Source organism: Mobula birostris, chromosome 11, assembly GCF_030028105.1.
Source record: "Mobula birostris isolate sMobBir1 chromosome 11, sMobBir1.hap1, whole genome shotgun sequence".
Taxonomy (NCBI): Eukaryota; Metazoa; Chordata; class Chondrichthyes; order Myliobatiformes; family Myliobatidae; genus Mobula; species Mobula birostris.
Genome location: NC_092380.1, coordinates 85,972,941 through 85,996,011, shown reverse-complemented (window position 1 = coordinate 85,996,011; position 23,071 = coordinate 85,972,941).

The window sequence follows — 23,071 nt, the reverse complement described above, 5'->3', positions numbered from 1 at the left end:
TGGGTGCTGTTTTTTGATGAAGCTGCTTCTGTATCCCATTATCGATTATTAATGGTCATTAATAACTGGCAGAATAGTCATCTGCCATGACTTTCATTTCCTTGATGACATATGTACAGCTCTTATTTAACTCAGTTACCATCTGAGCTTTCCAAGACTTTAAATTAATTCTAGTTCTAATATTAAGACAAAACAGGGATAAACTTTAAAGCAATACACACAAAATGCTGAAGGAAATCGGCAGGTTAGGCAGCATCTCTGAAAATTAATAGACTGTCGCTGTTTCAGGCCAAGACCCTTCTTCAGGGCTGGAAAGGAAGGGGGAAAATGCCAGATTAAGAAGACGGGTGGAGCTGAAGGAGGACTAGCTAGAAGGTGATATTTGAGGACAGGGAGTGGGAAAGGTGAAGGACTGGAGAAGAAGGAATCTGATAGGAGAGGAGAATGGGCCATGGGAGAAAGAGAAGCAGGAGGGGCACCAGGGGGACATGATTGGCCGGTGAGGAGAAGAGGCAACAGGCCAAAGTGGGGATTAGAAGAAGAAGGGAGGGGGCAAAGTACCATAAGGAGAATTTGATGTTCAAGCCATCAGGTTGGAGGCTACCTAGGCAGAATATGAGGTGTTGCTCCTCCACCCTGAAAGTGACTTCAACAACGGATACAATAGATGACCCCCAACAGATTCACAGGTGAAGTGTTGCCTCACCTTGAAGAACTGTTTGGGGCTCTGAATGGAGGTAAATGAATGGAGTGGCATTTCTGTAGATTTCAGAGATATGTGCCAGGAGGGAGATTAGTGGGGAGGGATGAGTGGACAAGGGAATCGTGGTGAAGGTGATCCCAGCAAACAATGTGGGCAGAGTGATTAAGAGAGGTGTCAGAAATGGACCAGGTGGATTTAAGTGCAGGGTGAAAGTTAGAGACAAAATTGATTAAATTGATGAGTTCAGCATGAAGCAGCACCAATACAATCATCACAGCAACACAGGAAGATTTGGGGAGCATTACCAAGGAAGGCTTGGAACATCTTCTGTCCAACATAGCCAAAGAAAGGGCATGCATTGCTGGGGCCCATGCAAGTGCAATGGCTACCCCTTGAGTTTGGAAAGTTCAGTTTTTCTTCTATCTCTGTACTTGAATTTATCATTCTACATATTTAGTCATAAGCATACAGCACAGAACAGGCCCTCTGACCCTTTCGGTCAATGAAAACCAGGGCACTCATCTAAGCTTGTCTCACATGCCTGTGTTTGGCCCATAAATGTTGTTAATGTACTTGCATCAACCACCTCTTCTGGCATTTACCACAAATACAGATCACCCTCTGGGTGTAAAAGTTTTGCTGAAGCAAATCAATATTTGGTACTCTATTAAACAGATGTAAGCTCTTACCATTAAATTTCCTTTCAGAATTCCATACTGCTGTTCATATCTTTATTTAAATTGAGTCATTTATATTTGACGTGGTTTGTTTTTTCTTCTGAGTAGTCTCATCTTTTTAATGAACATATTCAATCATTATCGTCAGGTCATTTCAAAAAAGTATTTTTTTCCTAAGCTGGTAGCCATTGATATTTCACTGTAATAAGTCTTGCAGTTTGAAGAACATGCTAAAATGACAAAGATTTGCAAAAGTGTATAATGGCCTTTGCCATTCCTGGAGGGCAGTAAAGATAATTTATACTGTAATAGGTTTTTAGTACAAATAAGCTAGAGTTTGCAGAAGCGGAAATTATTTCTTCAGCAAGGGTTTCAGGATTGAGCAGAGCCATAATCTCCCATTGAGGCAGGCAATATTTTTTCTGATTAATTATTAATATTTCCCAGGTGAGAAATCCCAACATCAGCTTTAAATCAGTTCAGTCAGCTTGTGCCATTGTAGAAGCACCACGACGGGAGCACAGGAGCGAATGTTTATAAATTCCTGATCAAAAATGCTTCTGTCTGCCAAAGAGTTCACTTTCTTTTTCCAGTTACCAATAACAAGACAGCAAATGCTCTGCCTGAGACCATAAGAAATTGCAGAGTTTTGAACGTAGCTCAATCCATCACTAAACCAGTTTCCATTCTGTGAAGTTGGTCTATAATTCCTGCAGCCTTGGGAATGTAGCCAGCATAATGAGTCCACCCACCCTTTACTTTTTCTCTTTGCTCACCCCCCCACCCTTCCATTGGGCAGAAAACAGAAAGCCAGCAAGCACATACCACCAGATTCATTATCAGCTTCTATCCTGCTGTTTTAAGACTCTGGAATGGCCCACTTGTGTGATAAACATGAGCCCATGACCTCAAACATACCTTGTAATAGCCCTTGCATCTTATCATCTACAGTACCTACTCACTGGAACTATAACATTACATTCTGTATCATGTTATTGCTTTTTCTTTAGTACCACCTCAATGCACTTATTGAGACACTTAATAAGTTCTTGGGAGTTCGCATCATGAATGACCTCACCCGGTACCTTAACATCACCTCGCTGAACAAGAAGGCAGGGCAGTGCCTCCACTTCCTAAGAAGATTGAGGCAAGCAAGGCTCCCTCCACAGCACCCGCCACCATCTTACAGGAACACCATTGAGAGCATTCTGACAAGTTGCATCTCCATCTGGAAACAGTCAAGCATCAGACTAAAAGTCCCTACAAAGGACTGTGAGAACAGCTGAGAAGATCATAGGGGCTCCCTACCATCCATCGGGAACATTTATCAGGAGTGCTGCATACACAGGGCTCTTAATATTATAAAAGATCTCATCCATCCAACTTTCTTTTTGATTTTCTGGGCAGGAAACTACGATGCATAAAAACACGAACGGTCAGGATGAGAAACAGTTTCTTCCCCTAAGCCATTTTAGGCTTCTGAACTCCTTGCTGCATCAAATTCGAAGTGTCACTAGTTAATCTGTTTCATACCTTACAAAATTTAATATTAATACACTTTAGTTTGCTACTTATGTATGTGTGATTCATCTGTAGATTTTATTCCTACCTTTGCAAGTTATCATGTGTTTTGAGTACTACTGTACTTTACACCCTGGTTCAAAGAAACATTATCTCATTTCTATATACATTATATGGCTATATATATTATATACATATTTCCAGTTAAATAACCATAAACTTGACTTGTCTTGACTTATGGTTTACAATGATCTGTATGGGTAGCATACAATTTTTTAAAACTTGTATCTCAGTACACATGACAATTATAAACCAATTACCAACTACCAGTTATTCATATCTTGCAGTCTTGTTGTTAACTGAATATGAATCCTTCCAATTTGCTTTAGAAAACTTAATGATTCTTCTATCTTGAACAATGTTTATGGGCCTCTTGCTATAAAATTTCTTTGGATACCCAATAGTAAAGAGCAACTGGGTATTTCATATGGCATCTGATATTTTCCTTTTGGGATCTCCTTGTGTAAGATATTCTAATACACATTGCTGCCTTGACATTTGCAGGTAACTAAGGGTATTGCTGAGGACAGAGCGATAGACATAGTCCATGAGGAATTAATTCACGCTTTTGACAAGGTCCTACATGGGAGGCTGATCCAGAAAGTTAAACCATGAGGGATCCAAGGGTTGGCAAACTGGATTCAAAACTGGCTTGGTAATCAGCAGTAGAGGTTATTGTTTTTTTTCTGACTGGAAGTATGCAATATTAGTGTTCTGCAGGGCCTTTGTTTTTGTCCAGCTGAGGATGTAGATGGTCTAACTAGTGAGTTTGCAGGTGACAAAATAATTCAAATTGTGTAAATAGTGAAGAAGGTTATCCAATGACAGAGCAGGATATATATCAGCTGAGGAGTTGAGTAGAGCAGTAGTGGAAGGCTTTTAATCCATACAAGTGCAGGCCCAAATTACCTAACTTCTCTTGACAAAACAACACTCATCCCAGGAATTAGCCTGGTAATCTCTTTAGGACTGCCTCCCATACTATTAAATCTTTGTTTTTTGGGAAGGTTCAAGATCAGACTCAAGATAGCTTATTGTCATTCTTCAGTACAGGAGTGTAAGGGAGAATGAAAAGATTGCTACTCCGGATCCAAAACAAAATTTGAAAAAAAAAACACTAAGCATAAAAGCTGAATAAGTATAACTATAAAAGCACAGTGTTCAAGTAACTGTTGAGTGTGGCTGTATATATGTAAGATTAGTTTATAAACGTAGACTGATTCTGTGAACATAAAGTGACATTAGATGCAGGAGTATCTGAACATTAGCTGACCCTGACAGGAAATGATAAAGTGACAAAGTGACTCTTGGAAAGAGGAGCACTTCTATGTTGCAGCAGGACATATAAAAACATAGGGACCAAAGCTGTGCCTGACATTTCAGAAGTGACCTCACCAATATGCTGTACAACTGTAACAAAAGCTCCTTATTATTAAACTCCATTCCAACACAATAAAGGCCAACATGCTGTCTGCACCTTAATTATTTGTCATACTTGCCTCATAATATTTTGTGATTCATGCACCAAGACACCTGATGTAACAGTCTGCTGGAGGAACTCAATGGGTTGAGCAGCACCTGCGGGAATTGTTGATATTTTGGGTGGAAACCCTGTAATAGGATTATGAGCATAGAGACCTGATAACCAGTACAAGGAGAAGAAGGAGAGAGGTGAGATGAACCAGATGTATTTGGGGAATTGGGGAGGGTTGACAGGCTGATCAAGCCAGATAGGGAGTTGTGAAGTTGTGTGTCAGAAGCAGGTGGACAATAGGTGAAAGCAGACAAAAAAAAGGAGGCAAATAGAGCCAAGTGAGAGAGGAGAGAAAATGCTCTGGTCTTCACTAATTGGAAGAATCTGGCTAATCTATCTTTTGATTTGTTGCATAAAAGTACATAACCTCACATTTCTCCAGATTAATCCATTTTGCCAGATTTTTGTTAGTTATAAAATCTATTATTTTTCAAATTCAACATTTCCTTATAACAACATTCCCCTCTGCTTATTTTATATCGTCCAAAAACTTAGAAACCTTACATTTTGTTCCCTTTTACAGATCATTAATGTAAATCATAAATAATTGATGGCCAGGAACTAATGCCTCAGTTACCCCACTAGTCATATCCCTCCAGCATGGAAAGGACTTACCTATTTCAACTCTTCCTTTTGTGTGTGACAGCCAGTTTTAGTCCATTCTAACATGCTTCCTCCAATACTCTATTTGCTGTATCAACTTCTTATGTGGCAAACAAAAGAATATCTGCAGGTGCTGGAAGTCAAAGCAACACACACAGACTGCTGGAGGAACTCAGCTGGTCACTTCTGTGCCGCTGAACGATCTCGGCCCAAAATGTCGACTGTACTGTTCTCCATAGGTGCTGCCTGGCCTGCTGAGTTCCTCCAGCAGTTTGTGTATTTTTCGTATGTGGCAAATTGTCAGATTCCTTTTGGAAATCTAAACACTCTACATCTGTAGGATCTCCTCATTCAAGTCTTTCTCAAAATTTCTCACTTGCTCAAATCTTTTCAGAATGTATGTCAAATGTGATTTACCTTTCATAAAACCATACTGGATAGGTTCAATTATAGCAACACACATAAAATTCTGGAGGAACTCAGGAGGCCAGGCAGCATCTATGGTAAAGAGTACAATCGATGTTTTGGGCTGAGACCCTTCAGCAGGACATTTTGTGTGTGTTGCTTGGATTTCCAACATCTGCAGATTTTCTCTACTTTGTGATTAAGTTCAATTATACTAAGTTTTCATAAATAGTTTTATAGTCTTCGATTATTCAGTACCTAGCAAGTCATAGATGGTTGAATATCTTCCTATATTTATCTCTTAAATTATCTCTTATTTTTTTCTCGTCCACTTTTGACATCCTCACCTTCATGTCGTTATAACTGTTCTTATTTAAATTGAAGATAATTTTGGTCTTTTGGTGTCATCCCACACTTTGCACCTAGAATTCTTTTACATTGTGGTCACTCCCTCTGAGAGGAATATTAACCTCAAGTTATTTTACTACTTCTTCCTGATTACTCACAACCAAATCTAAAACAGCCTCTTCCATTACATATTGTTCTAATAAGCAATCCCCAACATGCTTATAGAATCATCAAGCCATTGAGTTGTACTGTATGGAAGCAAGCTCTTTGGATCAACTTCTCTGTGCCAACCAAGGTACCAGCCTGAGCTTATCCCATTTGTCTATGCTTCACCTATCTCCTTAAGGCATTTTCTATCCATGTACCTCTCCAAATGACTTTTATGCGTTGCATTTGTACATTTATCTACTGCTTCCTCTGGCAGCTCACCATTCATCATCCTTTGTGTGGGAAAAGGTTCCCTGTTAGGTCCTTTTCAAATGTTTATCCTCTCACCTTAAATTCATGTCCCCTAGTTTTAGACTTCCTTACTTTGGGAAAAAACTGTGGTGATCCACCTTATCTATACCACTCATGAGTTGTTATCTCTCTAGCATCATCCCTCAGACTCCGTTGCTCCAGGGGAAGAAGTCCCAGCCCATCCAGTCACTCCTTATAACTAAAGCCCTTCAGTCCTTGTAATATTGTTGTGATTCTTTTCTGCACCATTCTTTTGCATAATGACATTCTTCCTCTTGCAGACTGAGCTGAATTGCTCTCAATACTCCACAATATGAGACTTGTACAGTTGTAACATGAAGTCCTAACTCTTGTACTCAATGCCCTGACAAATGAAAGAAGTGAGCCAAACTCCTCCATCATCCTGTACAACAGTGCCTCTACTTACAGGGAACTTACCCATCTCCCTACTCTATGGAATTTTCTAGAGCCCTGCCATTTTTTGTGTATGTCCTGTCCTGGTTTAATTTTCCAAAATGCAACTTCTTGAGCTTGTCTTAGTTAGATGAAAATGTCCATGTGTAATGGTGCAGTGGATAGCTTACACATCCACCCTGCAGTTTCCACCCTCATCTGTACAGGGAAAAACAGCCTCATATCAATTGGACAAGGATAAGGGCCGAGTATCCTCCAAGACTAAGCTTTGGATCCCTCAGACTGCCTCATTTCTCAAGCTGCCTACTGGAATCACAATCTAATCTTTTCCCTATGCATGTTTCAAAATGGCAAAGCAAAGAACAAAAAATATCATGCTGTCCCTCCCAAAAAAAATTGTTAGTCTGCTGCACACTGTACATTTAACGTTCCTTTCAAGCATGAAGAATTACTAAGCCACAGGTGATTTGTTTAAACATCTTCATTTAATAGCTGTTGATATGAGTAAGTTTGCTATGAACAGTTCTCAGTTGTGTTATTGCTGTACTTAACTATTTCTGTTTCTTCAGGCTTGATGTGAATTATATCTACCGATTTTCCCCTTTTTCCAGCCTACTAGCAGAATAATTTGAGACTAGTTGATTTTTTTTGCTGATGTGCATTGATTTAAATTTAAAATATTATCTGGTATGCTGAACTATGAAATATTAATTTTACTTCATAATGTTCAAAATTACATGGGACAAGGCTTTTCAGTTTGGGGCATAATCAGTAAGCAAATTCCAAAAACCAGTTGTTACAGAGCCAGCATCCTGGGATCAATCCCGCTGCGGTCTGTAAGGAGTTCGCACATGCTCCCTCTGATGGTGTGAATTTCCTTTGGGTATTTTGGTTTCCTTCCATATTCCAAAGAGGTAGGGTTAGTAGGTCACACATTCTAAAACCATTGGTCACATAGATGTAACTGGGCCAGAACAGCCTGTTACAATGCTGTATCTCTGAATAAAATGATATTTGTAAAATATTATAGTTTATCTTGGTCAAGATCATGTGCATATTTGCATGCATATTGAAGAATGTAACATGGACTAGCACTATTAATGAACATCTGGAGACTTAAAGCTATGTTTTATGAAAAGATAGATTCGGGATTTGCAGCCTGATGCAATTTGATTAATGCAGATAAAAATGTGCATACCACAACATACAGTAAGTATTTACATATAAAATATATATTTATGTGTTATAACATTTATAATATAAAACAAAAAATATTAAAATATATATTAAATGTATTCTCCAAAAATGGGGTAGCATGGGTCTGTCGGGCCGGAAGAGCCTGTTACCATGTTGTATTTCAAAACAACTATCAAACATGTCTCTACATTTTACCTAAAGAATTAAATTCAAGAGCTGCCCCGAAGAACTGCAATTGTGTTCAGTCAGTGGATAATTGCAGTGGAGGTTAACAATTTATGGCCAAGCCAATTTTGGAAGCAGGGCCAACTGCTAACATATCGTTTTTAATTGAGTGCAAACATCAATTCTGCCAGATAGCTTATTTGGACAGAATGTGATTTGTGAATGGAATAACTAGATCTTGTGCACAGCTTTGGCCGACATGGGTAGAATTGCTCTTAAATCCAGCAGAAGCTGGCTAAACCTCTATTTAGTAAGAAGGTTTGCACTGTGTGGTGGTTGTCATGATACCTAACTGATATTTGGTAAAGCAAAGTTGCTGATCTTTAGAGATAAGATTAAATGCCATCATGACAATCTGTTCTTTTGAGTTTGGTTGATTGTGTAAACCTGTATTAAAAATATAATTTATAGGCCTTGTAGGAAAAGAAAGTTTTTTCCTATATTGTCCTCTCATATATCCTTCCTGAACAACCAAATCAGGTCTGCAGAAGTGCTGTCAGTAACATCAGGCTACTCAAATACACATTGTGCCTGTCAACTTCACAATCTCTTTCATCACCCTGGCTGGTAAACCATATGTCACCTTCTGAGCAGAGATCACAGAATGGAAGGAAGGTATTTAGACATCAAATGTGCACCAGCTCCATGAAGGAACATTCCAACTCATTCTACCACATGCCCTCTCCCAATAACCCTGTAAAATCTTTCCGTCCAGAATCATGTACAGCTTCCCTTTTAACAAGATATTTGAATCTGCTTCCTTTATAATTAAAATCAAGGCATTCCAGATCCTGATTGTTCATGATACAATCACTTTTCCTCTTGTAATCTTGTTTTCTTTTTGCTAATTGCTATCATTCTATGTCCTCTGATCATTGTTCTAGCATCTTTTTAATAAATCTCTTCTGCATCCTCAGTCAAGCCTTTTCATTTTTCCTTATGTATGGTGGCCAGAATTTAACAGAATGTTGTCACTGTGACCAAACGCATTTTTAGAACATAGAACAAGGAACATTTAAGCACCGTATAGACACTTCACCCCATGGTGTTGTGCTGAACATTAACCTACACTAAGATCAATCTAATCCTTCCCTTCTACATAACCCTCCATTTTTTAGCATCCATGTGCCTACCTAAGAGTGTTTGAAATGCCCCTTATGTATCTGTCATTACCACCACTTGTGGCAGGAGGTTTTACACACCCACTACTCTCTGTGTAAGGAATTTACCTCTGACATCCTCCCTATACTTTCCTCCAATCACATTAAAATTATGCCCCCTTTTTTTAATTGTGTTCAGGATGACTTCTTTGCTGTTACATATGTTACTATGCCTCTACTGTATTTCTTAAGCCTATGATTGATGAAAGCCCTTTCAACAGCTTTCTCAGCCCTCTGTGAACAACGCACCCTTATTCCCAAGTTACTCCTTCCTTTCAGAGTTGTACCTGTTAGCCGATATTGCCTCTTATCATTCTTCCCACTAAAATATACCACTCCCCATTTCTCATCATTGAAGTTCATCTGCATCTCTCTATCCATTTCCATAGCCTGCTTAAGTCTTCTACAGGCCTTTGAAAGGTACGTGGATAAGAAACTTTTCAAAAGAATGCAGGCCATATGCAGACATCCCACCCTGCAAAAACTCATTTCAGGGAGATAGCACCACCATTTCAGGGAGGTAGCACCCCCGCCCCCCCCACCGCCCCGGTCGACCTCCAAGGGCACATGTATATGGGACATTTGATTATGAAAGAACACAACCATTTATTTGACACATGTTGGCAATTTCAATGCTAATGCAAATAGCTTTTCTATTTCTTTTGCAGACTTTCCTTGTACTGTGATGTGGCTCTGCTGAAAAGACCTATGAAATACTTGAGCAGCCTTCCCTGCGATTAGCCTCCCTAATATAAAACATAGAATAGTACAGCACAGTACAGGCCCTTCGGCCCACAATGTTGTGCCGACCCTCAAACCCTGCCTCTCATGTAAGCCCCCACCTTAAATTCCTCCATATACTTGTCGAGTAGTCTCTCAAACTTCACCAGTGTATCTGCCTCCACCACTGACTCAGGCAGTGCATTCCACGCACCAACGACTCTCTGAGTAAAAAAACTTCCTCTAATATCCCCCTTGAACTTCCCACCCCTTACCTGAAAGCCATGCCCTCTTGTATTGAGCAGTGGTGCCCTGGGGAAGAGGCGCTGGCTATCCACTCTATCTATTCCTCTTATTATCTTGTACACCTCTATCATGTCTCCTCTCATCCTCCTTCTCTCCAAAGAGTAAAGCCCTAGCTTCCTTAATCTCTGATCATAATACATACTTTCTAAACCAGGCAGCATCCTGGTAAATCTCTTCTGTACCCTTTCCAATGCTTCCACATCCTTCCTCTAGTGAGGTGACCAGAACTGGACACGGTACTCCAAGTGTGGTCTAACCAGAGTTTTATAGAGCTGCATCATTACATCGCGACTCTTAAACTCTATCCCTCGACTTATGAAAGCTAACACCCCATAAGCTTTCTTAACTACCCTATCCACATGTGAGGCAACTTTCAGGGATCTGTGGACATGTACCCCGAGATCCCTCTGCTCCTCCACACTACCAAGTATCCTGCCATTTACTTTGTACTCTGCCTTGGAGTTTGTCCTTCCAAAGTGTAGCACCTGTCACTTCTCCAGGTTGAACTCCATCTGCCACTTCTCAGCCCACTCTTGCATCCTATCAATGTCTCTCTGCAATCTTTGACAATCCTCTACACTATCTACAACACCACCAACCTTTGTGTCGTCTGCAAACTTGCCAACCCACCCTTCTACCCCCACATCCAGGTCGTTATTAAAAATCACGAAAAGTAGAGGTCCCAGAACAGATCTTTGTGGGACACCACTAGTCACAATCCTCCAATCTGAATGTACTCCCTCCACTACGGCCCTCTGCCTTCTGCAGGCAAGCCAATTCTGAATCCACCTGGCCAAACTTCCCTGGATCCCATGCCTTCTAACTTGCTGAATAAGCCAACCATGTGGAACCTTGTTAAATGCCTTACTAAAATCCATATAGATCACATCCACTGCACTACCCTCATCTATATGTCTGGTCACCTCCTCAAAGAACTCTATCAGGCTTGTTAGACACGATTTGCCTTTCACAAAGCCATGCTGACTCTCCCTGATCAGACCATGATTCTCTAAATGCCTATAGATCCTATCTCTAAGAATCTTTTCCAACAGCTTTCCCACCACAGACGTAAGGCTCACTGGTCTATAATTACCTGGACTATCCCTGCTACCTTTTTTGAACCAGGGGACAACATTCGCCTCCCTCCAATTCTCCGGTACCATTCCCGTGGACAACGAGGACATAAAGATCCTAGCCAGAGGCTCAGCAATCTCTTCTCTCGCCTCATGGAACAGCCTGGGGAATATTCCGTCAGGGCCCGGGGACTTATCTGTCCTAATGTATTTTAACAACTCCAACACCTCCTCTCCCTTAATATCAACATGCTCTGGAATATCAACCTCACTCATATTGTCCTCACCATCAAGTTCCCTCTCATTGGTGAATACCGAAGAGAAGTTTTCATTGAGGACCTCACTCACTTCCACAGCCTCCAGGCACATCTTCCCACCTTTATCTCTAATCGGTCCTACCTTCACTCCTGTCATCCTTTTTTTCTTTACATAATTGAAGAATGCCTTGGGGTTTTCCTTTACCCTACTCACCAAGGCCTTCTCATGCCCTCTTCTTGCTCTTCTCAGCCCCTTCTTAAGCTCCTTTCTTGCTTCCCTATATTCCTGAATAGATCCATCTAATCCTTGCTTCCTAAACCTCATGTATGCTGCCTTCTTCCACCTGACTAGATTTTCCACCTCACTTGTTGTGGTCCCTAAAAGAAATAAAAGCATAAGGTGTATCCTTTTATATTGTCTTATGTAATACTTTGTTTAGTGATTTTCTCTAATCTGTAAACCTATCTGTAATCTGTAAACTGGGTCTATGCAGAAAATGTGACATTAAAATATGTACTTATATATTATCATGGAGTCATTTTTAATTCTATTACAGCTTTAAGCATGTCTACAGGGAGTTTGGCCTCATCACGCAGGACCTCAATAGAGTGGCTCCGTAGTAGCTAGCCTGCTAGTTTAAATAACATTAGCTATGCTAATGAATGAATGACACATGTTAAACTCACCTCAACATGTCTTTTACAGTCTTAACTCACCACAGGCAACAGAAAAGTCACTGTTGCAAACAGTGCAGCAAGCAACACTGTCATTATTTTTGACCCCTGTTAGGCAGGGGTACACTTTAGTGTAGTCTGGGGTGAAGTACGTTTTATATTTTCTTTTTTTTTGAAATACTCTGCCGTGGCGGTACAGGACACTAAACTGAACTGATGGAGAGACAGAGGTCAACTGTAAAGCCCGCCCACAGAGAAAACTGATAGGTCTACTTAGCACAAAGAGAGACCAATCAGGATGCTTGTTCACGCTCCTGCTCCTGCTCTCCCTCTCATTTCCGGGATATTGTATATAATTTGCAGGCATCAGGGAGCTGCTATTAATATGCGAGAGACTCCCGGAACTTCCGGGAGTGGTGGGATGTCTGCATATGCACGTAGTTGAAACTAGCTCAAGACACCCTGTACTGAAATGCCTTTTCTATGGTGTATAACTCTATGACTCTGTTAGTATGCTCCTTATAGTTTACTGTACAATCAAGTTCTATGCTATCTAGAAATATAAAAATTGAGTTCTGCATGCAAGTCCAACATTACAAAAAGCAGTTTTCCTGGCAAATGTGAGCTTACTTAATTTCTCTGTTTTCAAAATAAATTATCTGAGGCAATTAATGTGTTTTAGTATAAATTAATTATATTGAAATATTAATATTTGGAAAATATTGTACTCCAACTTGTTTTTATGTACCTCTGTAACTTAGAAAACAAAATCCTTCAATGTTTTCAACAGAACATGGAACACTATAGCAGAACACTACACCAGTGGGGCGCCTGACAAACCCCAGCTTGCCCCTGTGGTACCCCTACCCAGGACATCCTCCTCCTGGTCTAAACATGCCTGTCACCAAGATCTGAGACGGCTTAGCCGTGGTCCATCGACGCAGCCACGAGCTGGAGGAGTGGCTTGACAAAAAACAATGAGAAGTGTGAGGAGAAAAACACTTGCCATACAAAATAACAAATAGAACATGGAACACGATAACAGAGAACAGGCCTTTCAGTCGACAATACTATGCCAAACTTTTAAGCTATTCCAAGATCAATTAACCCCTTCCTTCCTACACAGCCTTCATTTTTCTATCATCCATGTGTCCCTACCACGACCCCTGACAAGACATTCCATGCACTCATCACTCTTTGTGTAAAATCGTTCCTCTGACATCTCCCCTATGCTTTCCTCCAGTCACTTAAAAATTATGTCCTGGGAATGACTCTAGCTGTCCACTCTCTTATCAGACGTCATCAAATATAAACACTAACCTAAAGAGTAATGGAGGGAGATCATATGGAGATATGTTTTCATGTGTGTAATGCATCTGCTAACACTCAGCCTTGAACTCGAAATATAGTCAGAGATTAGGCGTATGTAGGCAATAGTCGTAGTGATTTATCTTATGATGATACAAGTCTCACATTATTGGTGTTTTGTATACACTATAGCAATAGAATCAGAATCAAAATGGAAAGAAGGGTAAGATAAGGTTGGGAAGCAAATTAGGCAAACTACTAAGGTTGAAATCTGGCAGAATAGAGAGGTTTAAATCTGGCAGCCAGCAAGAACAAGGTTGCAAATCAGTAATTGGATCGTAAAATATAGAAAACTGGCAGCAAATCCTACTGAAACAGCTGATGTTTTTGATATGTATTCATCCCACAGCATTAGGTAAGTAGAGTTAGTGGTCCATGAAAGAGATTATTAAATATCACTGAATATGTCACAGATGTTCCTTGTTCTCTCTGGTGTATTGTGATCACATTAAAACATGAAAGGGAAAGAAAACTGTAGAAATTCAACAGTAATGTTGGCTCCGTTCATCGTCTTGGAAACATTTTCCAGTGAAACTACTATTTTATTGTCAGGTTAGTGCATTTCTCATCAGTGTGCCCTAATTGTCTGTTTACTGGCTATTTTCCTCTTAGATTAATTGAAGATCTATTCTCCCTTTATTCTGTAATGCTCAGAGCCAATAAATATACTCAGTGCATATTGTTAAAAAGAAAGGGTATTGAAATTTAGAAGAACTGGATAGCCAATCAAAAAAAAAAGAAACTTCTTAATAAGCGCAAATTAAATTAGGAATGTTCTGTATGAGGTTCTAAGTGAACTAAGATCTCAATAATGACATTAATTTGAGGCAGAATGATCTAACTCACATTAGGCCACAATTTATTTCAGCTGATCATTTAATGGCATAGGCCTTTGGTTAAAGGTTTTGAAACTTGGAACTTGGCAGCAGGTCTTTGAAAAAATAAGGCTTCTGGGATTTGAGTGAAGAGGCTGAGCACTGATGTACCCCAGCCAATCAAAATGAAGCAAATCAGTAATCAATAGCCCTAGATCTGAAAAGGTGTACAAGTGGCCAGACACACTATCAGTTCAGGTGCATGAACTGAGCCTGAAGGAAAAGAAAAAAAGAAAGGATATTAAATTTAAAGTTCACTTTTAATATTTATGACAGCAAATAAATCCTGAAGTAAAAGAACCCCACACAAATAGTTACTTTCCAGTCCATATACTTACCCTGTTGCTAAAAAAGTTTTAGACAATAGGTGCAGGAGTAGGCCATTCGGCCCTTCGAGCCAGCACCGCCATTCACTGTGATCATGGCTGATCACCCACAATCAGTATCCAGTTCCTGCCTTATCTCCATAACCTTTTTCACTGGAATGTACAAGATTCTTGCTGTAGCCAGTTTCAACTGCTCTTTACTCTGCAAATTTAACAAAAATGCATTCAATGAATTTTGTTTGTTCTGTCAGACACCAAAACACCATTTACATTGATGTGGTGTAGATTACAATTAATCACATACTGCTGTGCCTGCATGGCAGATATTCTAAACTGGTGGAAATAGCTTTCCAAGGAAATTTCAATGATCATTTATCTTTGCTGCTTTGATTCATAGAATTGGCTTGAAATTTACTAGTATCTTGAAGCAAGTGACCACAGAAAAGTGTTGCCAACAGTTTTGAAATGACCATCAAATCTAGCAGAGAGATCTTTTCTGCATGAAGAAAACTGATCACCCAATGTTATTATGCCAGTATTAGCATCAAGGTCTTAAATCACATGCAATGGTCTACTGTACTGTAGTCTCTGTTTACGGTGAGCAAAAGCATGTTTTTTAAGTAATGTTAACTCATTCTCTATAGGGTTCACAGAAGCAATTAACATTTATGTGGTCATGCAATGGATCAGCGCTGTAGTTACCGTGAGAAAGGCTATCAATTGCTTTGACCATGGACTGTATTTCATTTACCGGGAAGAAGCTGGTGCTATTATACATCCCTCAGCATCCACATTTCTTGAAATATGCAACAAAGAAAAATGAGAAACCTTTTGTGCGTTTCTTGCACTGTTCATTAATCAGAATAAAGTTTATTAGCACTGACATAGAGTATATCATGAAATTTGCTATTTTATGACAGCAGTACAGTGCAGTATTATAACTACTAATAGAATACTAAAATCACTATAAGCTAAAATAAGAAATATCAATAAATAATGCGAAAGGAGAGCAAATTCATGAGTGTGTTCATGGGGGTCATGGACTGCTTAGACATCTGATGGTGGAGGGGAGGAAGCTGTTCCTAAAACATTGAGTGTGTGTCTTCAGACTCGTGTGCCTCCTTCCCAATGGTAGTAATGAGAAAGGGGCATGTCACGGATGGTGAGTGTCATTAATGATGGATACTGCCTCCTTGAGGCACTGCCTTTTGAAGACGTCCTCGATGGTGTGGAGGCTACTGGCTGTGATGGAGCTGGCTGAATCTTTTTTCAATCCGGTGCATTGAAGCTTCGTACTAAGCAGTGATCCAGCTATTCAGAATGTACTCTGCAGTACACCTGCAAAAATCTGTGCGAGTCTTTGGTGACGTACCACATCTCCTCAAGCTCCTAATGAAGTACAGCCATCGGTGTGCCTTCTTCGTGATTGTATCAATATGTTAGGCCTTGGATAGATCCTCTGAGATGTTGACATCCAGGAACTTGAAGCTGCTCATCCTTTCCACTGCCGACCCTTTGGCGCTGATTTGTGTGTGTTCTCCTGACTAATGCTTCCTGAAGTCCACAATCAGTTACTTGGTTTTAATGTTGTTAATCACAAGGTTGCTGTTGAGACATCATGCAATCTGCTGATCTATATCAGTTCTGTACACTTTAAATTAAAATAGGGCAGAAGATTTTAGGGCAGGATCCGATGCAATGTTGTAACAATTCAGTATTCATACAAACTCCTTAATTTCAGATGCTTCTTGATGCTAGTTCCACCATGCAGCCTCAAGTTTATCATTCATGATGAAATGGCCAATTCTTGATTACCTGAGTGTCTTGTTAGACCTGTCAACAGGTAGTTAGTTAATGGTTAACCACCCCGAATGAAGTGCATGGAGTCAAATACAGGACTGACTCGGTGAGGTTGGCAGATGTCCTTTGAAGAGCATTGGAAAATCAGTACGGCTTTTATGACAAATCAAATGCTTAATATTCACTATGATTGTACATTGCACATTGATTGCTTGTCAGTCTTTGTGTGTAGTTTTTTTCATTGATTCTATCATATTTCTTTGTTCTTCTGTGAAGGCCTGCAAGAAAATGAATCTCAGGGTGGTATATGGCAATATAGACAGTATGTATTTTGATAATATCTTTAATTTGAACTTTAAACTTATTGGGAATAACTTCTAATTTCAGATTTATACAAATTTTGTCACTGTTATGATGGGATTGAAGTACACAAATCTACATTTAAACAAAAGAGATGATGTATATATGAAGAACACACTGCCTTGTAAGGAGTTTGTACATTCTCCCGGAGACCGTGTGGGATTCCTCCAGGTATTCTAGTTTCCACCCACAGTCCAAAGATATACCAGTTGGTAGGTTAATTGGTTATTGTAAATTGTCCTGTGATTAGGCCAGGATTAAAGTGAGGGAGTGCAGGGCTGCGAGGGTTGTGGGGCTGGAAGGGCCGATTCTGTGCTGTATTTCAATAAATAAGTAAACAAGCAAACAGATAGCTAAATCAGCTTTGATCTGCAAGACAATTGAATTCTGAACTTGCATAGATAACTGCTTTGATTAGCATGAATACCGTAGGCTGAATGATCTCTTTCTGTACTGTAGCTTTTCTCCGTACTCCAGGACTTTGGACACAAGTCCACTGACAGTCATATACCCCATCCATCTACTGTAGCTCATTTGCTGTGTTCTTGTTTGTGCAGAGTTCATTGAAATATTCTTCCTATAACCAATGTCTCCTGCTGTGCCCTTCGTTGAAACATTTCCTGCTCCTTTCACTTGCTTTAAGGAAAGAAGCTGGCACAGAATTAAATGGAGGAAATAAATGTAATGTGCAAATGAAGTGGATCATGAATAAATTTGCACATTGAATGCTAATACTTGCTGAACAAGACATTGACAGGTCTGCAAATATTGCCTCCCAGGAGCAATTTTAGGAACATGGATTAAAAAGAAACATTCATTATATGTCAATGTTAAATGCAGATTACTACTACTTACACTCAGGTTTAATGCAATAAACCTTTCAGTGATTAATTTGTGTAAAATACCCTGGCTCTTGTCAGGTTGTGAAGTACAACTTGTGTAGGGAAGCAAGGCCTATCCGACAATTATTTGCTACATTGATGATGTACTGGCATGAGCTGAATTTCATCAGCTGTTTGTATTGAAGGTACAGAGGTGTATTAACTTGCTGGCCTGATTCCCCAATGCAGTATTCGTAAGAGGCTATGATTTTTCCTTGATTATTTGTGTTAAAAATACAAAGTCTCATTTTGCTTTTGGGGAATGTTGGGGGTGTATAGTTTGAAATTGGTGATTCATTGGAAAGAATCAGAGCTCAAGATGGAGACTGCCTGGAGCTTAGTGATATGAGGCATTGTAATTACTGCCATATCACAGGAATTTGTTTATCAGATGCAAACATCTGTATTTTATCACTTATTTGCACTATCTGTGGTTTCAGCATTTAGCTTTCAAAGCACTGGTGATAGCACTGCTGTCTTCAACTCAAAAAAATTGTGATTTGATTTCACTCCTGAAACCTAAGTACATGCTTCAGGCAAACATTTGAGTGCAGTGTCAAGATAAGTTGAAGAAGCTTTAAACTAGATCTACCTGCCCTCACAGCTGGATTTAAAAAGGACAGGGATGTTTCCAAGTCTGACTTAAATAATATTAACCCTTTGAATTGAAAGTGATTATTAGGTTCTTTCACAACATTTATAGAGAGGAATTAACGGTAAAAATTTTGGTTTGAGACACTGTTTATTCCTCTCCTTGCTGCCTGACCTGCTGAGTTTCTCTAGCTTTCTATGTATTGCTCTGGATTTCCAACATCTCGTATTTATAATTTATAACTTCACCAGTGTATCTGCCTCCACCACTGACTCAGGCAGTGCATTCCACGCACCAACCACTCTCTGAGTAAAAAACCTTCCGCTAATATCCCCCTTGAACTTCCCACCCCTTACGTTAAAGCGATGAAGAGATTCATTACATCATGTTACATCAGAAACAAATGGTTTAATGATGTTGAACTTTAAGAATCACTTCAAATACTACTAATAGAGTCAGAGGTGCTAGAGACTTGATCTTCATACTGGTAATGTGATACTGATTCTCAATTTGATTGGATTTAACCATTAGGTATTTCTCCACTGGAAATAGTTGACAGAGGTCACATAAATAACTTATGCCAAATGAATTTCAAATAGTGAAACAGTTTATTTCTTATGCACTATTTTAACAGTTATCACTATCCAAAAGAAATTCCATATACAGGAAATAAAAACAGAAAAGACAATAAGACAAAGGAACAGAATTAGGCCATTCCGTCTATCAAATCAGCATGAACATTTGATTATGGCTGATTTTTTTTCCCTTCTAACTGCATTCTCTTGCCTGCTCTTTGCAACCTTTGACACCATTACTATTTAAGAACCTTTCAACTTCCAATTTGAATATATTCAATGACCTGGCCTCGACAGCCATCCATGGCAATGAATTCCACAGATTCTTCACCTTCTGACTAAAGAAATTTCTCCTCTTGGTTCTAAAAAGATGCCCTTCCATCCAGAGCTGTGAAAACTGGAACTCTGTGAAATCCCCACGATAGGAAACATGCTCTCCATGTCCACTCTATCTAGTCCTCTTTTACTCTTTATATATCTGAAGAAGTTTTGGTATCTTCTTTTATATCATTGGCTATCTTAACGTTATATTTCATCCTTTCTTTCCTTATTGCCTTTTAGTTGTCTTTGTTGTTTCTCGAAAAAAAAATCCTAATCCTCTAGCTTCCCAATAATTTTTGCTCTATTGTAGCAAAAACTTTCTTTTTGATTTTATGCTGTGCTTGACTTCCCTTGTCAGCCATCACTTGAAGATTGCCTCATCTGCCCTTTAGAATGCTACTTCATCTTTGGGATGAACCAATTATTATGGCTGCTCTACCATCATCCCTGCAAGTGCCCCCGTACAGTCAATTTTAGCTGACTCTTCTCTCATGCCTCTGGAATTCCCTTTATTACACTGTGATACTGAAATATCTGATTATAAAGTTCAAAGTACATTTATTATCAAAGTATGTATACATTAGAAAACCTTGAGATTTGTCTTCTTACAGGCAGCCATGAAACAAAGAAACCCAAAAAAACCCATTAAAAAAAAGATCATCAAACACCCAATGTGCAGAGAGAAGTAAAAGAAAAACAAAGCATGAATACATTAAAGTAAGCAAATGGCATTTAAATTGAATGCCAGTCTTCAGACACAAAGCCCGGAGCAACTCGCATCCTGAGCCTCAGTTCAGCACAGAGATGAGTAAATGTCATGGAGTCTGGAGCAGCCAGAGCAGGCTGTGATCTCAACCTCAGTTCAGCATAGAGCGGAGAGCAGGCCATAGCCTCAAGCTCAGTGCGGTGCATAGCAGAGTAAACATCGTGGAGCAGCAATTGTCCAAACATTGGGTCATTCCTCACTCTAAGACCCAAGCCCTATTGCATTGATTCACTCTGGGTCTGGACCCCGCCGTTCCGTTCCAGCCTGTACCCAACCTTTCCAAATTGGCTGGCACTTGAACCGATCAAACCTCACTCTCGGTTTAGGTGGGTAGGCTTTGAATCTGCCTCTCTACTGCTCTGAATTATTCTGCTCCACTCACCCCAACTTTATCTCAAATATACCTCAATCTTGCCCAAATTTGGCTCGAGTATGCCTCGACTTCTCCTCGCACCCACTCGTTTCGACCCTCGGCTCAGCATCACGTTTGTTTACCTCTTCATTGTTTGGTGTGATCATTTATGATAATTTTTTTACAGAAAAGGTGTTATTAATAAGGTATTTCATTGTATTCCTTGTTTTGTTAATGACCAGTAGTTAGTCTCAGGACTTCAGGAGTGCCATCTTATAGCTTCTCCCTCTCAAACTATAGGGTGACTCTATCATATTTTGATCACAGGCTCCTAAGTGTTCCTTTACCTTAAGCTCCCTAATTAAATCTGGTTTGTTGCACAACACACAATGGAGAATTGCCTTTCCTTAGTGAGCTCAACCATAGCTGCTCTAAAAAGCATAGGCATTCTATAAATTTCTTCTCTTAGGATCCAGCGCAGATCTAATTTTCTGAATCTACCTGCATATTCCAAAAAGTAGTCATAGCCGAAGGGTGGTAGTGGGGATGAGCTCCCACTGCTGAACAAATGCTTTTCATGGCGTGTGTCTCAAACAGCCTCTGACAACCAAGTCCAACTCCTGGCCTTCACGTGTGGCATAGTCCTTATGCCCGGCGGAGCTGTTCTCACTGACAGGAGAAGGGGCAAAGGCGGGCCACTGGTGCCTTAAAACCAGTTGCTCCGGGTAGGTGGGGCTCGTTAACCACAGATGGTAGCTCATCTAGGAGAGGGAAAACTCGATTTCAAACCTTCGCTGCCTTGCAGCTGTACCTGCTCACGGGGAAGGCACCAAACCTGTCATCAGCATGGAGCGGGGGGTCCCACTGCATGTGCAACAGACAGATCTCCAATTCAACTCTGCCCTGGCTTGCGCCCTGGAGAGGACCAGTGACTGCCAGAGGCGCAGTACCCATGGTCGACCACAACCAACGGAGGCCACACACACTCCTGTATATTGTCATCTGCATGACCATTGTAACATTGCCCTTCCTATTTTCCATTTTAATTTGTACTCCACATCCAGGCTAATGTTCTAAAGTCTGTATATAACTCCCATAATATTTTGTTTCATCCTTGCAGTTAAATCTATCCACAAGGATTCTATATCATCTGACCCTATGCCATCTTTTTCTAGGGTTTTGATTTCATTTCTTACCAAAAGAGCCACCTCACCCGCCTCTACCTACCTGTCCTTTTAATATAATGTTTATCCATGAAAATTGTAAGACAAATTAACAGTATTCCACACATGATAATTGGGGGATACAATTTCAACAACCAGTGATATGCAGAAGACACAGTACAGAAAGCTATTTCTAAAGAGAAGTTCCAAGAAATACTAGATAAAGTCGTCACATAAAATGCAAAGAGAGGGCTGACCATCAACTGCAAGAAGACTGAATGTATGTTTATCACAAAGAAGAAAGAAATTCAGAAATGCCATCTGAAGGTAGGCAATGAAACAATTAAACAAACATGGAAGTTCAGTTACTTCGGGAGCACAATAGCATCTGACAATAGAGCTGATTTTGAAATTAGATGGATTGGGGTTGCTAAATGTTCAAGCATTTGAGCATGATAATAAAGAGTAGCATAATTTCTATGGGCACGAAACTCAGTGTGCTGCTAGATTCACTGCACACGAACATACAGAAGCGAATGTTAGACAATATTGACATAAAACTATAGAAGACTCAAAGCTGTAGAAATGTGGTTTTTGAGAAGAATGATGAAAATATCATGGAAGGACAGAGTAACAAATGAGCAAATGTTGCGAAAAGCGAGAATCAGATGAGAGCTGATATGATCAGTCAGGAAGCAGCAGCTCAGGAATTTCTGGGTCACGTACCGAGGAAAGAGAAGCTCAAGCATCTTGCAGTGATGGGAAAAATTTATGGAAGAAAGAGTCACATTCGACACAACATGGCATCTATGAGTTACATCATGGGGTAGACAGGCAAAAGTTCTGAAGAGCTCATCAGATTAAAGACAGATGGAAGACGATGATGATGATGATGATGATCCACTGATGTTAGGCTCCCAGCTGTGATTTTATTTCAATCATGACTCTGTAATGCCCACAAATTTTAAATGCCAATTTCCAATTGCGCTACAAGATCATCTATCTTACTTTGTTTATTGCATATATTCCAATATAACTTCTTCAGTCCTATATTCACAACTCTTCTTTTCAACTCTGTTTTCATTTTGCCTAAAGTTAAATTCTTATCTCTTTCTAAACTTTTTGATTAATTTTTTATTTGGCAGACTTGCATGACCTATCCTGTACTCACCTTCCTTTTTCCTTCTGAAACTACTCAGCGGGTCAGGCAGCATCTTTAGAACAGAAACTGGGTTGATGTTTCAGGTTCAAGACTATTTATCAGAACTTCTTACTGATAAGAGGTCCTTGATCTGAAATAATAAGCCTTGTCTTATTTCCATAGTTTCTCTTTGACCTGCTGAATATTCCCAGCA